Genomic DNA, 15,918 nt, shown 5'->3' on the forward strand with positions numbered 1-15,918 from the left:
CCTCGACCCCCCATGTTGCATCTCCTCTCCCTCATATCAGGGAGATCATATGATAGTTGTCTTTCTCCGATTGACTGATTTCGCTAAGCATGATACCCTCTAGTTCCATCCACGTCGTCGCAAATGGCAAGATTTCATTTCTTTTGATGGCTGCATAGTATTCCATTGTGTATATATACCACATCTTCTTTATCCATTCGTCTGTTGATGGACATCTAGGTTCTTTCCATAGTTTGGCTATTGTAGACATTGCTGCTATAAACATTCGGGTGCACGTGCCCCTTCGGATCACTACGTTTGTATCTTTAGGGTAAATACCCAGCAGTGCAATTGCTGGGTCATAGGGTAGTTCTATTTTCAACATTTTGAGGAACCTCCCTGCTGTTTTCCAGAGTGGTTGCACCAGCTTGCATTCCCACCAACAGTGTAGGGGGGTTCCCCTTTCTCCGCATCCTCACCAGCATCTGTCATTTCCTGACTTGTTAATTTTAGCCATTCTGACTGGTGTGAGGTGATATCTCATGGTGGTTTTGATTTGTATTTCCCTGATGCCGAGTAATATGGAGCACTTTTTCATGTGTCTGTTGGCCATCTGGATGTCTTCTTTGCAGAAATGTCTGTTCATGTCCTCTGCCCATTTCTTGATTGGATTATTTGTTCTTTGGGTGTTGAGTTTGCTAAGTTCTTTATAGATTTTGGGCACTAGCCCTTTATCTGATATGTCATTTGCAAATATCTTCTCCCATTCTGTCAGTTGTCTTTTGGTTTTGTTAACTGTTTCCTTTGCTGTGCAAAAGCTTTTGATCTTGATAAAATCCCAAAAGTTCATTTTTGCCCTTGCTTCCCTTGCCTTTGGTGATGTTCCTAGGAAGATGTTGCTGCGGCTGACGTCGAAGAGGTTGCTGCCTGTGTTCTCCTCGAGGATTTTGATGGATTCCTTTCTCACATTGAGATCCTTCATCCATTTTGAGTCTATTTTCATGTGTGGTGTAAGGAAATGATCCAATTTCATTTTTCTGCATGTGGCTGTCCAATTTTCCCAACACCATTTATTGAAGAGGCTGTCTTTTTTCCATTGGACATTCTTTCCTGCTTTGTCAAAGATGAGTTGACCATAGAGTTGCAGGTCCATTTCTGGGCTCTCTATTCTGTTCCATTGATCTATGTGTCTGTTTTTGTGCCAGTACCATGCTGTCTTGATGATGACAGCTTTGTAATAGAGCTTGAAGTCCGGAATTGTGATGCCACCAACTTTGGCTTTCTTTTTCAATATTCCTTTGGCTATTTGAGGTCTTTTCTGGTTCCATATAAATTTTAGGATTCTTTGTTCCATTTCTTTGAAAAAAATGGATGGTACTTTGATAGGAATTGCATTAAATGTGTAGATTGCTTTAGGTAGCATAGACATTTTCACAATATTTATTCTTCCAATCCAGGAGCATGGAACATTTTTCCATTTCTTTGTGTCTTTCTCAATTTCTTTCATGAGTACTTTATAGTTTTCTGAGTATAGATTCTTAGTCTCTTTGGTTAGGTTTATTCCTAGGTATCTTATAGTTTTGGGTGCAATTGTAAATGGGATGGACTCCTTAATTTCTCTTTCTTCTGTCTTGTTGTTGGTGTAGAGAAATGCAACTGATTTCTGTGCATTGATTTTATATCCTGACACTTTACTGAATTCCTGTACAAGTGCTAGCAGTTTTGGAGTGGAGTCTTTTGGGTTTTCCACATATAGTATCATATCATCTGCAAAGAGTGATAGTTTGACTTCTTTGCTGATTTGGATGCCTTTAATTTCCTTTTGTTGTCTGATTGCTGAGGCTAGGACTTCTAGTACTATGTTGAATAGCAGTGGTGATAACGGACATCCCTGCCGTGTTCCTGACCTTAGCGGAAAAGCTTTCAGTTTTTCTCCATTGAGAATGATATTTGCGGTGGGTTTTTCATAGATGGCTTTGATAATATTGAGGTATGTGCCGTCTATCCCTACACTTTGAAGAGTTTTGATCAGGAAGGGATGCTGTACTTTGTCAAATGCTTTTTCAGCATCTATGGAGAGTATCATATGGTTCTTGTTCTTTCTTTTATTAATGTGTTGTATCACATTGATTGATTTGCGGATGTTGAACCAACCTTGCAGCCCTGGAATAAATCCCACTTGGTCGTGGTGAATAATCCTTTTAATGTACTGTTGAATCCTATTGGCTAGTATTTTGGCAAGAATTTTTGCATCTGTGTTCATCAAGGATATTGGTCTGTAGTTCTCTTTTTTGTTGGGATCCTTGTCTGGTTTTGGGATCAAGGTGATGCTGGCCTCATAAAATGAGTTTGGAAGTTTTCCTTCTATTGCTATTTTTTGGAACAGTTTCAGGAGAATAGGAATTAGTTCTTCTTTAAATGTTTGGTAGAATTCCCCCGGGAAGCCGTCTGGCCCTGGGCTTTTGTTTGTTTGGAGATTTTTGATGACTGTTTCAATCTCCTTACTGCTTATGGGTCTGTTCAGGCTTTCTATTTCTTCCTGGTTCAGTTGTGGTAGTTTATATGTCTCTAGGAATGCATCCATTTCTTCCAGATTGTCAAATTTGTTGGCGTAGAGTTGCTCATAGTATGTTCTTATAATTGTCTGTATTTCTTTGGTGTTCGTTGTGATCTCTCCTCTTTCATTCATGATTTTATTTATTTGGGTCCTCTCTCTTTTCTTTTTGATAAGTCTGGCCAGGGGTTTATCAATCTTATTAATTCTTTCAAAGAACCAGCTCCTAGTTTCGTTGATTTGTTCTATTGTTTTTTTGGTTTCTATTTCATTGATTTCTGCTCTGATCTTTATGATTTCTCTTCTCCTGCTGGGTTTAGGGTTTCTTTCTTGTTCTTTCTCCAGCTCCTTTAGGTGTAGGGTTAGGTTGTGTACCTGAGACCTTTCTTGTTTCTTGAGAAAGGCTTGTACCGCTATATATTTTCCTCTCAGGACTGTGAAGGCAGACTCTTAACTGAGTCACCCAGGCCCCCTTCAAAATTGTTTAAAGACTTCAATGCAACAAACTAACAAAAAATACAAAAGGCAACAAATACGAGTGGCAAATGGTTAACATAATATGGCAACAGTTTTATAAATTGATAAAAAGCGACTATCCCAATTAAAATGTAGATAATTTAAATAAGAAACACAAAAGCCAATATATAGAAAGGATCTAAGCTCACTAGTAAGAAAATTATGCACACAAAAATGCAATTTTTTTCTCTGTCAATATGAGAAATGTGTATAATACTTAATTCAGGTAAGATTATAGTAATGTGATCATTTCTTACATTGCTGCTAGAGGTGGAAATTGGTACATCATTTCTGGAAAGCACGCTTTAAAAATGTCATACTTTTGATCACTGTGAATTTAGCTCAAAGAAACAATTTAAAAACTATAACCAAGACTTAATCCACAAGACCTCTTTACATTTTTTATAAATGAAAACTGGGAATAAATCATTATGCATAATAATAGAATAACTGAGAAGTACATTATAAAACCACACAATGTAACTTTTAGACTATTGTTTAGTGACACAGGAAAATGCTTACAAAATAGTATTTAGTGGAAGAAAAAGCAGGATACACCTCCTTTATATGGTATATAGAGTAGACCCTTGGCATTTAAAAATGGAGCATTTGATTATTTAACATTTGCCTGTTTGTGGTGGACTTCTATGGTCTGTGACGAATATTATGTTTTCACCTGGGGAAACTACATGTGAAAGATTGTGAATTCTTTTCCAGTCAGTGTTTGTCTGTTTATCTATTTATTCATCAATTCACTTTTTTTGTGGGGTTCTATAAAGACAGTTCTATTCTTTGATACAGCATACTCAACAGATGTGAATATTTAACAGATTTTGTTTTTCCTCCTGGTCATTATAATCCACACCCACCATCCTTTTCCCCCATCCCTTTCTCCAAATATTTATTGGGTCCCACAGGATAGAATTGGTGTGCTGTGTTGGATACAGAGCACTAGATTGACAGACTTTGTTATGAACGTAAGAGGCCTCTGATGGCAATATGCCCCAGCAGCAAGTCTGTGAGGATGTAGCTGTTTGGGCTGTGCACAGGCAGCTATCCTTGTGGTGTACGCTATTTTAAAGCACAGCAACAAGAGGAATAAAAGAATGCTCCAAATCTAAGACCCCTTGCCTCATTATTCCAAATTCATTATGGCTCATAAATCTCAGAGCTGTATTATTAAGCAAATCAGTTATTTATAAATAATTGATTTGGGTGAAATTGAGGTCAGAAACACTTTAAATGCTGGATGAGTACACATTCCCTACCAGCTAGCTACCCTCCCTAACCGCCCCCCCACCACTCCATACTTCAGGCCTCACTTGAATGCCATTTCCTCCAAAAAGCTCCCCTTGACACCCGAGAAGTTATTTTCCCTTCTCACTCTCTCATAGCACCCCATTCTTTTCTGTCACAGCATTGGTTTGGAAATCAAACAGCCTGGCATTCAAACCCTGTCCCCTGGTGTGACTCTGGGCAAAATATTTGAGTCTGTAAGCTTCAGTTTTCTCATCTATAATACCTACCCCAGAGGGAAATTGGGAAGAATACATGAGATCATTAATTGAAAGCACTTGACATAATGCCTGGTGCCTGGTGCCTGGTAAGCATTTAAGCAATGTAATCCATTCCTATTAACAAGAATTTATAAATGTATGTTTATGTGCACAATTTTTTAAAAATATTATTTCCATTAAGACTGGGGTCATGTCAGCTTTATTTTCCACTTTATACTCTCTGCACCTAGTCTACTACCTGGCACCCCAGAAGATACGAAATAAATATTTGATTAATGAAAGAATGAAGGAGCCAAGATTGGGATGAAATTGTTTCAAACTATAGGACCAGCTATTTGTGTGAGGTGAAATCTTTCATGTTCTTGTTCATGAGTATTCAGTTTCATCCATTATATCTCTTAACATCTTTATTCAGACCCAAAATGTACATAAATTGAAGAAATGGCCAGACGTACTGTGATTACCCAGTTTCTTCCATGGTGTCTTGGATAGATCTATTCTGGGATTTTGGAGCTGGGATAGATATTTGGTCTTATGAATTCCGTGGATTTATAAGAATGTAAAGCTCGGGTTTTCTGGAAAATGACCTTATTAATTAAGGTTACAAATGATTAGGAGGCGTTAGGACTGAAAGACCTACTGAACATGAGATTTAACTGTGAAAGCAAGACCACAGAATGCACTTAAATATTTCCCATGTGTTTTTCTGATGGTCAACTTAATATAAGCTCATTTAGAAAATATAGGAAGAATATAACATATAAAGAGGAAGAAAATATCACAAATATCCCCCATGCACCCAGAACTCACTAGTGGTTCATCTTTTGACATATTAATTTCCTTTCTGTCTAGAATGAAAGACTTTTAACACTGGGAGAGCCCTTAGGATTCACTTAAGACTCACTCTAAGTAAGGTCTTCTGTCTGCCTGCCTGTCAACATTTATTTCTCAGCATCATAGGAACTTGAATTTGTATAGAGTTTGAACCACCCCCTCAGTTAGAACCTAGTAGTGAATGATTACAGAGTTCAAAATCCTAATCACATTATAGCAAATCAAACCAAACCAACCAAACATCCTGCTCATCCTGCCATGCACCCCCATCAAAATGATCCTTAAGAATTACTGCCCAGTTTATACTATATCTAGAATAGTAAGTCTCTAGATTAAAGCACTGCAAACAAATTTAGCTATATTTCTTTCTTATACTTACATGATATTTCATGAACAAGTAACAAATACTTCAATTAAAACTCAGTGTTTAATAGGTCAGTGATTGGGACAAGGTGATTTTAGAAGATGTAAGATAAAATGATTGTGGCAAGTAGGCAAATTATCCCCATGTGGAAATTATCCTCCACCTGGAAAAAGAAATTATTCCCATAGCAGTAGTGATTATAGGAGTAAAAAATTAGAAATGATAATGTTAAGAAGTAAGTAATTAATGTTTTATAATAAAAACCTGGTTAAATAAATAATTGCATTTTGATAAAATACAACAGTCACTGAATATTTGATAGCATGGGGATAGAATCATATTATTTGAATCAAAAAACTATAATACAATATTATGTGCAATATAATTCTATTTGTGGAAAAATACATTTTTAATTGGAAAAGAAAGATATACACCCAAATGTCAAGCAGGATTATCTGTGTGTGATGGGATCATGGTAATTTTACCACGGTGAGTGCATGGATTGACATGGGATTATTTGTGCTTTTTAATATTTTCCAAATTCTCTACAATGAATATATATTTCAGTAGACTGTTCTATCTAGATTACCTGATATTTTGAACTCACATAAACCATCAGGTAGTCTTAACCCAGAGTGCTTGGTCTCCATGGGTAGGTGTCAAAAGTATCTGTGAACGCCATGAAACACTATGCACAATGTTACATATTACACGTGTGTTTTTGTGTATATTGATATTAGAAGAGGATCCATATCTTTTTAACAATTATTTTTATTAACATATAATGTATTATTTGCCCTAGGGGTAGAGGTCTGTGAATCATTAGGCTTACACGTTTCACAGCACTCACCATAGCACATACACTCTCCAATGTCCATAACCCAGCCACCCTATTCCTACCCCCCTCACCCCCCAGCAATCCTCAGTTTGTTTGTGAGATTAAGAGTATCTTATGGTTTGTCTCCCTCCTGATCCTACCTTGTTTCAATTTTTCCTTCCCAACCCCCCAAATCCCCTGCCCTTCCTCTCAAATTCCTCCTATCAGAGAGATCTATGATAATTGTCTTTCTCTGATTGACTTATTTTGCTCAGCATAATACCCTCTAGTTCCATCCGCATTGTTTCAAATGGCAAGATTTCAGTTCTTTTGATGGCTGCATAGTATTCCATTGCAGATATAGATATAGATATAGATATAGATATAGATATAGATATAGATATATGCATGCCACATCTTCTTTATCCACCCATCTGTTGATGGACATCTAGATTCTTTCCATAGTTTGGCTATCGTGGACACTGCTGCTATAAACATTCGGGTGTGCATGCCCTTCAGATCACTAAATTTGTATCTTTAGGGTAAATACCCAGTAGTGCAATTGCTGGGTCATAGAGTAGCTCTATTTTCAACTTTTTGAGGAAACTCCATGCTGTTTTCCAGAGTGGCTGCACCAGCTTACATTCCCACCAACAATGTAGGAAGGTTCTCCTTTTTCTGCAAAAAGAGGATCCATATCTCTCACCAAATTCTCACACTGTTATGTGACTCCCTAGGCCTAAGGATAACTACTTTCCAGTAACCTGTTCTAAATCTTCATTCCTCATTTCAAAGATTCTGTATGTATAACAACTCCGTGGGCTAGCAGGTCTTTACATTAAATTTTAGTCTTCCCTGTGAATTTGGAACACAGCCAGAATATTCATGGGAGTAAATACAATTACCATCTTCTCAAAACAAAAGCAAAAAGGCTAGGTTATTTGTGTGATAAGAACTGTGTTTTACTATCAAGACTCTAATATAAAAAACCCTGATTCATTTAAAAATAAGAATAGAAATTTCATATTACAAGTAAATAATATAATAACTTGTTTCTTTAAAAATCCTTTTCATTAAATACATTTTGAAGTATTACTAATTGAGGAAAAATTCAACTTTGCCCTTTTTGGTCCTTATTTAAATAACCATATGACATAGACTTTTTACTCTATAAGTCTTTAAATGGTCTTCTGCCAAAAGCAATAAAATCCTAAACTTATCTTTATAATGTATTTATATTTTCCTCTAATGAATGGAGATAGAGAGGTACTCAAAGCTGCCTGTGCTTTTATGCTCATGGAAACTAGTATCTTATGGGGCAATGCCAACACTGCCAGCATACTTGAAACCCTAAAGGACGTTAGTTTGTTTTTTTATTCCAAAATTAAGTTTCTTGAAATATTTTTTTCACTTTGTTCTACTCTTTCATTTTGGATAATTGTATACACAGACTCACACACACTTTTCTTTCATTAACTGAAGAATTGCACTCTGGCTACAAAGACCACATCATAAGTACTTATTGAGTTATAAGGAGAAAGAAGTGGATTCATTTTTAATTTATTATTCAATAAAATTATTATTTCCCATTTGGGACAGATAGAGAATTTGTGGCTCTTTTGAAATACCAGCCTGCAGCCTCATTTCTGTCCAGAGAACAGTACAGCCTTTTTGAGTTTGGCCATATAAAGTGTTTTGTTTATTTGCTTTTTAATTCCAGGGTTGATCTTGCAGTCTTTACACACACTGTTTGATGGTGAGCATTGGAAGTTTGCCTCCATAGTCTTTGGGGAAGAAGGCATGTGGTGGTTCTCCTTTTTAAAAAGTTCTTTATAATCCACAGCAGCCAGTTTGGATTTTGAAGACTTTTGCCTAAAATTGTGACATTTTGTGGATTTTTGAACATTGCAATGTCCCCATCACTAACCCAGTGATAAGAGAGGATCTTGCTTCTTTTTAGTGATTGACCCAAATCTACCATGTACACTACTGGAGATTTTGTTATAAGTCTTTAACTCTTAAATATTAAGAATTCGGTTATAAATGATGTTTTTCTAAGAAATAGTCCCCTAGGTCTAAAATAAGGATTATTATTAGAGGATTCTGATTAGGCCACTTATATGGGAATAGCAAGACACAAAGCAAAGATCTGATAACATATGAAAGAACAAGATAACTCTGGCAATTTTGCAATGTTTGACAGGTTAATGTATGAGTAGAAATAGTTTAACTTTCCAATTTTTAAAAAATTTTTAGCTTTTTCCTAATCTCTAAACTATTGAAAATCTGAAACACAGGGAAGGCATCTATTTGGTTAACATGTCCCATGATACATTAATTATAGTTTCCAACTGCTGATGCTTAGTAGATACACAATTATTATTACATTCAAAATAAAATGGAATCAATATCATGTTATAATCATAACAAATATCAATAATCACTATCTCAATATTATTAATAATAAAATTATTATGATGTTCAGTATCATGGGATATTGTAAAACTCTAATGGAAACCTCTTGTCTCTTTTCTATAGATTCATGGACCATGGAGTTGGAGTTCTCATGGTTTTCATAAATACTTAGTCCCTCCACATCTTTGAACATCCCGGACTTTTCTAAGTGAATTCCATCTAACCTGAAAATACTTATCCTCGATTTTCACTATCAGGGGATATCCAGGGAACACTCCACCATTTCTCCATAGCTTCCACACAGAGCACATGCCTAATCTTTATTCTTTTTGTCAATACAATGACTTCAACACTACTCTTGCTTTTTCTTCCAACACTCTGGTCCTACTTTTATGATCTTTACAAAAACCAATTTCCATTTCCATTCAATTCAGCTATTCCATTTATGATCATAACTTAAATCTCACCATTATTTAAAACTACCTTATTGCTAATATCTTAAACTCTAGTAACGTTTCTTTTTTCCCCAACAAATTTTATTTTCCTGCCCCATCTATTTCCTCACTTCTGTAAATCAGTTGGTACCTCTCTTTTCTACTTCAGGTTCTCAATGATCCTCTAATCTTCTAGCTTATTGGCTCTCAAATTTTATAATATATCAAAATCACTTGTTGAAACACAGGCTGTGGACCTCACTTCTGGAGTTTCTGATTCCATTGGTCTGAGACAGGGCCTGAGAATTTGCATTTCTAATAAGTTCCTGGTGATGCTGATGCTGTTAGTTTGGGAAGCACCCTTTGAATCACTGTTCCTGGTGAATAACAAAACTCTTATTCTATCAGAGAAATAAGTGGTTAATGATAAAAATACCAACAACAGTTTTCACAGAGTTAGAACAAATACTCCTAAAATTTGTATGGAACCACAAAAGAGCTTAAATAGCCAAAGCAACCTTGAAAAGGAAAAGCAAAGCTGGATGCATCACAGATCTGGACTTTAATTTATACAACAAAGCTGTAGTGATCAAAAGAGCATGGCAATGGCAAAATAATAAATAAATGAATAAGAACAGAATAGAAAATGCAGAAATGAACCCACAGCTATATGGTCAAATTAATCTGCAACAAAGTAGGAAAGAATATCCAATGAGACAAAGAGTCTTTTCAACAAATGGTGCTGAGAAAACGACAGCAACATGCAAAAAATGAAAGTGGACCACTTTCTTACACCAAATAAATTCATAATGGATTAAAGACCTAAATATGAGACCTGAAACCATAAAAGTAGTTTTATGGTTAAAGGAGAGCACAGGCAGTAACCTCTTTAACATTGTCTCTGGTGATTTCTTTTTAAATATGTCTCCTGAGGCATGGGAAATAAAAGCAAGAATAAACTATTGAGACTTCATCAAAACAAAAAGCGAAGCACAGCGAAGGAAACAATCAACAAAACTAAAAGTCAACTGGCAGAATAGGAAAAGATATTTACAAATGACATACCTGATAAAGGTTAGTATCCAAAAAAATATAAAGAACTTAATAAATCTCAACACCCCCCCCAAAATAATTCAATTAAAAAAGGGGCAGAAGATATAAATAGACATTTTTCCAAAGAAGATATACATTTTTCCAAAGAGGCCAGTAGGTACATGAAAAGATGCTCAACATTACTTATTATCAGGGAAATACAAATCAAAATATCACCTCACACCTGTCAGATTGGCTAAATAAATAACACAAGAAACAACAGGTGTTGGTGACGATGTGTAGAAGGGGGAATTCATTTTCAGTGTTGGTGGGAATGCAACCTGGTGCAACCACTTTGGAAAACAGTACAGAGGTTCCTTAAAAAGTTTAAAATAAAACTATGCTTAGAGTACATGGTGGCTCAGTTGGCTAAGTGTCTTACTCTTGATTTCAGCTCAGGTCATGATCTCAGGGTTGTGAGATCAAACACCAAGATGAGCTCCACACTGGGCATGGAGGCTGCTTAAGATTCTTTCTCTTCCTGCCATCCCTCCCCCACCTTTCTATCTCAAAAAAAAAAAAAAAAAAGAACTACCCTACCATCTACCATCCCAACAACTGCACTACAAGGTATTTACCCAAGTAATACAAAAATACTAATTCAAAGGGATACATGCACTCCAATGTTTATAGCAGCATTATTAACTATAGGCAAATTATGGGAAGAGCCCAAATGTCCATCAAATGATGAACAAAGAAGAGGTGGTATGTACGCACGTGCGTGCATGCGTGCACGCGCGTGCGCACACACACACACACACACACACACACATATGCAATGGAATGTTACTCAGCCATAAAAAAGAATGAAATCTTGCCATTTGCAATGACTTGCTTGAGCTAGAGAGTGTATGCTAAGTGAAATAAGTCAGAGAAAGATAAATACAATATGATTTCATTCAAATGTGGAATTTAAGAAACAAAACAAATGAACAGGGCAGCGGGGCGGGGGGGAGAGAGAGAGAGAGATAAACCAAGAAATACTTATCTTAACAACAGAGAGTTTATGGTTACCAGAGGGGAGTTGGGTAGGGGGATGTGTAGAACAGGTGGTGGGAATTAAGGAGTGCACTTGTGGTGATGCACACTGGCTTTTGTATGGAACTGTTGAATCATTATATTGTACGCCTGAAACTAGTACTACACTGTATGTTAACTAGCTGGAATTTAAATAAAAATTTTTATTTTTAAAAATAAAAATAAAAGAGACCCAAGCTCCAATTCTATCTCATTAATTTCTGTTATTTTAAATTCTTTTAAATTTGGGGTAGTCTTGGGTAAAAATTAGTATCACTTTTTCAACTGGTATCTTTTCCATCATTACCAGTGTGGTAATGATGCAAACCATAAGCATGGTTTTCATGTTTATGGTTGTTTGCCTTTTGTTGCTTGTGTGGACTGACTATTGATCTCATTTCTGTTTGTCTTTTCCTCAGTGACTGGTAGGAGTTCTTATACATTATGGGTGCTAATTCTTTGATATTATATAATACAACCTGATTTTCTTACAGCCCATTACTGGTATTTACGCTATGCATATGGTGTCTTTTTACATCTTAATATAATCAAGGTTATATATTCTTTATGATATCATTTTTGGTTTCTGTATCCTATTTATTAAAGTCTTTCCTAACCTGAGGTCATAAACTAATACTACTGGATTTTCTTTTGCTGCCTTCACAGGTTTAAAACTTTTTGTTACATTTTTTATACTTACCAAAATTAATTTTTCTGTATGCTATAATAATAGGTGTCTACTTTAAATTTTATCCTTCTTAATAGTCCATCTTTCACTATTTATTTGAAATAGTACCCCTCTCATATATCAATATAAATTGTAGGGACGTCTGGGTAGCTCAGTTGGTTAAGCCGCTGCCTTCAGCTCAGGTCATGATCCTGGGGTCCTGGGATCGAGTCCCACATCGGGCTTTCTGCTCAGCAGGGAGCCTGCTTCCTCCTCTCTCTCTGCCTGCCTCTCTGCCTGCTTGTGTGTACTCTCTCTCTCTGACAAATAAATAAAAAAAAATCTTTAAAAAAATATATAAATTGTATATATAAGTCTATTCTATTTGGTTGGCCATTTTCCCTAATACTGCAGCAATGCCACACAGTTGCTTATAGGTCTCGATATCTAGTGGAAAAGTCCCTTCCTTTACTAACCGTGTAACTTTTAGAATTGACTTGGAACATTCCATGAAAAATCTTGGGATTTTTGTTTGTTATTGCATTGAGTTAATGTATTAGTTGGACAGAAATTGACATCTTTAATATGGTGGTTTCTTCTCACCCATGCACATAGAAACATCTTTATTCAGGCCTTCTTAAATTATGCTCAACAGGAAGTTTGTATAATTGAATTAACTGACCAAAAATTTGACACTTTTTAAAAATTTAACACTATTTTTGTTAACATTTAAAAATTTATTCCTAGATACTTAGGATTTAACTGAAAAAAATTCTCTTCCTTTAACATTGGTCCTTTCTCCCGATCTCATTCTGTACTCAAATTCCTTAAACTGTCCTTTTTTTTTTGAATGATCAGTTTGCAGATTCTATTTCTCCCATTTCCACCCCATTTAATTTATTCCCTAGCAATCTGGCTTCCTTTCCTATCCCTGTAAAATATATATATATATATATTTTTTTTTTAAATGTTCCTGATGATCCCTAAGTTGCCAAACCAATAATTTTTTGTGTTTGTTTTTATTACCTTCAGTTTTTCTCTGCTTCGATTTTTACCTTCCTTTCAACATTCGTCCTTTGCCATTCATGGCAATTCAGTCTCCTGGTCTTCTTTTGATTATACTTCTTTTGCCTCTTACCTGGCTTTTTATTCTCCCATTTTGTAATATTCTTCTTGTGGCCCTCTTGTCTTTCTCTGTGCTTTGTGCTCCAGAATGCAGGGATTTCTGTGTGCTTTCATCAGTGATGCAAGCACTTGGCATGTTGTAGGCTGTAAATAAAAGCTTCTTGAACAAATGAATGAAACTAATCATATTTCAAATCATTATTAACACCGATGTCAGGCAATCATTGGTTATTGTCCAAATTTGAACTCTACTTACCATTTTTGTGCTACATTATGGTCTCAGTCTACTTTGTCTCATTTCTTGCTTACATTCTAATCAAACCAGGGTCATCACTATTTCCTAATGTTTTTGTTCCTTATGTTTTCTCTATCTGGTATTCCTTCCATTTTTATTTGTTGAAATCCTATTACTTAAGGCCCATATCATCTGTCTTCTTTTCTTGGAAGTCTTTTCTCATTTGTTCTGATTTCTTGTAATCTCTTCCATTTTTCAATTTCCATAGATACTGTTTGACTTCTGCTATTCTCATTGCATTTGTATGTATCAGTGATAAAATTCTATCTTTAAAACTGGGACAGAGAAGAAGAAAGATAATTCCCAATCTTGGCAAGGGTGAGGGAAGAGAAAGTATGAAACATTGTGTGGTAGGAATTTTCAGAGGATAATTTGGCAACATGTTTCAAAACCTTAAAACTGCAAATAGTCTTTGCATAACAATTTCCATTCCTATGATTTTTTTCCTAAGGAAATAACCAGAAATTATATATATATATATATATATGCATATACATATATATATATATTCATATATTACAACATTTTTTTGTAAAAGTAAAAATATTTATGAAAACCTAAGTGTCTAGCAATATAGTTTTAGTTTAGCAAATTTTGGAATATCATTATAATAGAATAAAGCCAAAATAAACTCTTAAAATAATATTTATTTACATGAGAAAATATTCACATTATGAAAAAAATAGACCACAAAACATTTTTTCCAGTATACCATTATTCCAGAGAATAAATATTCTAGAAAACATATATGCTTAAAAAATATTAGAAAGACATATACCAAAATGTTCATGGTATTGTGGGATTGTGATTGATATAAATTTTTTAAATGTTGTGTTTCCTACATTTTCCAAATTTTCTTATGCACATTTATATTTTTTAAAAAGTGTCAGGAAAATTGATGCTAATTACTTTTAAAATAGATCATGTGGTATGCCACCCAGATTCTTCCTCCCCTCTCCCCACTATCTCATCTATTAGGATCTAAGCTCTCATATCCCTGCTATTAGAGGCACTGAAGGCTGTCCTCCCTCAGCTGAGACCCGCTTCCTTCAACTCCAGCAATTGTCATTCATTGAAAAAAGCTGCCTCTGAAGAGAGTTGACTCTTCCAAGGTCACACATATACTTTCTCACAGGTACTATGCATGTAATGACTATAGATTTAGGGCTCTAAAGGCCTTACTCCCTTGTGCCAGTCTGAGAGAATGCTACAGGACTATCCAAGCACCAGAGCTCCCTGCGTACTTAGCCAAGATGCTGAAATTGGTTGGTAGCCCACCTTCTCCTTCTGCCCATTCCTGCTTCCTTACCTCCCCCACAGCTGTCAATTCTAAGAGCACACCATAATAAAATTTCTAGTTGGAAATTTTCATTTTAAGGTCTTCTTTCCAGGGAAACCAACCTAGAGCATCTGCTGTTTATTGGGTGCTTTACATCTCTTACTCCCCAAAAGCCTTGTGATAAGATTTTTAGGTAATTATTATATCACTATTTTGCAGGAGAAAATTATGTTCAAAATATTTATGTAATTTGTATAAAGTCACTCTATTACTAAATGTCATGGCCAAATTGAAAGCAGGTATGTTTGGGTATATAAGACACCTGGGTGGCTTAGTCAGTTAAGCCACAGACTCTTGTTTTCCACTCAGGTTATGATCTCAGGGTCATGAGATGGGAGCCCCACCTCCATCTCTGCCCTCAGCATGGAGTCTGTTTAAGATTCTCTTCCTCTGTCCCTCCTGCTTGTGCCCTCTCTCACTCTCTCTCTCTCAAATAAACAAATCTTTAAAAACAAACAAACAAAAAAAAAACAAACAAAAAAAAGAAAGCAGGTATATTTGGGTTAAAAGACCATGCTTTTTTGCGTTAAGCCAAATAGCTCTCTCTAGTCAGCCTTATGTTTCATTATTTTTGTGCTTTTCTTATTCTCTCTGGTAGACGGTAAATTCTTTAGCTGCAGGGATTTTGTCTTTTTTATCTTTGAGTCCCCTGTAGGGTATTTCATGGTACCTTGCTCATAGGAAGTGTTCCATGTTTGTGAAACTGACTTGAACTATCAAAATGTAATTCTACTATTGTTCCATAAGAAATGGATTCCCTAGGAGGAAAAAGAAAATGGTAAGATATAACAATTCTAATTCAATTTGTTTCATGATATAATTTCCTATAAAAAAGTGATACCAATTTTTTTCTCCCTCTTCCTCGGTATTAGATAAAAAAATGCTATTTTTCAGAACTTTGCTTTTAATTACCAAAGTAAGCAAATCAGTAAGGTATGATAAACTTACATTGA

This window comes from Lutra lutra, chromosome 6 (genome assembly GCF_902655055.1).
Source record: "Lutra lutra chromosome 6, mLutLut1.2, whole genome shotgun sequence".
NCBI classification, from domain to species: Eukaryota; Metazoa; Chordata; class Mammalia; order Carnivora; family Mustelidae; genus Lutra; species Lutra lutra.